Source organism: Octodon degus, unplaced genomic scaffold, assembly GCF_000260255.1.
Source record: "Octodon degus isolate 3935 unplaced genomic scaffold, OctDeg1.0 scaffold00283, whole genome shotgun sequence".
Classification (NCBI taxonomy): domain Eukaryota; kingdom Metazoa; phylum Chordata; class Mammalia; order Rodentia; family Octodontidae; genus Octodon; species Octodon degus.
The window spans coordinates 1,832,131-1,833,323 of NW_004524859.1; the positions used below are offsets into that span (position 1 = coordinate 1,832,131).

The window sequence follows — 1,193 nt, forward strand, 5'->3', positions numbered from 1 at the left end:
GTGGTCCTGGGAGCATGGGCCTTTGTTTTAAGGGCATTGGCCATATTAGATGACCACCACAATGATTTTAGCAACTCACACTAGGGCCCAAACCTACCACTATCTAGTAGTGAGATACTGAATACCCTGTGGACCCTTCCCTAAAATGCAAAAAAAAAAAAAGGAAAAGAAACTGATCTTTTATTAATCATAAAGTTCCAAAAGTCAAAGTTATTTCAGCTTAAAACTCTGAATCTTTTGATTACGTGTCAGTATTGATTTTCTTATAAGAGTATAACATTTTCTCAGGTAATAGAAAAACCTGCCTCTGACAATTTAGCTAAAATGTCTTATACTCAAAGTAAATGTAAGCCTCTTATAGTACATAAAGCAGAATTGTGGCGAATTGCATGTTAATCTATATGACAGAAGAACAAAGTTATAATCCAAAATGTCGTTCATTGAAGCAATCCTTTTAGAATACTCAGTAAAGCCAAGTAACTCAGCTTATTTTTTAATTACAGTTTTTGAAAGATTCAATTTACAGAACTTTTCATCAAATATTACTGCAATCTGGTAGAATAAATGTGGATTCTTTACAGTCTAAAGCTGACAAGCTAAATAATGCTGCACAGGTGATGACAGACATGAAGTAGTGATATTTTAATGGTCTACTCCTTCTAGAAGATCTTTTGTAATATTAGGAAGTAAGGAATATTTTTAGACAGTTTGCCCTTTAATATGACTTAACATGAAACTAGCTAATATAATTCTGGGGAACATTACTTGACTGACATGTGTTTAGGATTTGTGTAGTAGTTTATTCAGTGTGTAAACACATATGTTTTGTTCATGACAATGCAATGTAAAATGTGAGTCCTCATCTTACCATCGTGCTGCTCTATTTGGATCTGTTGCTGTGAAATTGTATGCTGTGTCCACACACACACACACACACACACACACACCCCTATGGAAATACATAAACGCATACACAGAGACAGTTGCCATTCTTTATCACACAGTGAGGTTCACTCTCTCCTAATAACATAATCTACCACTTATGAGTATCTTCATTTTGTCCTGTGAGGTGGCAGCATGGAGAATTTCACTGGAGTCACCGCATTTGTGTTGAGGGGATTCACTGACAACCCCGAGCTGCAGCTCATCCTCTTCTTCCTGTTTCTAGCAGTTTACCTCTTTACTCTCCTGGG

General features: G+C 36.3%; 1 pseudogene; it reads left to right on the top strand.

Moving 5' to 3' along the window:
- LOC111814252 overlaps positions 1–1,193 on the top strand; it is an 18,281-nt pseudogene that overhangs the window by 16,245 nt on the left and 843 nt on the right.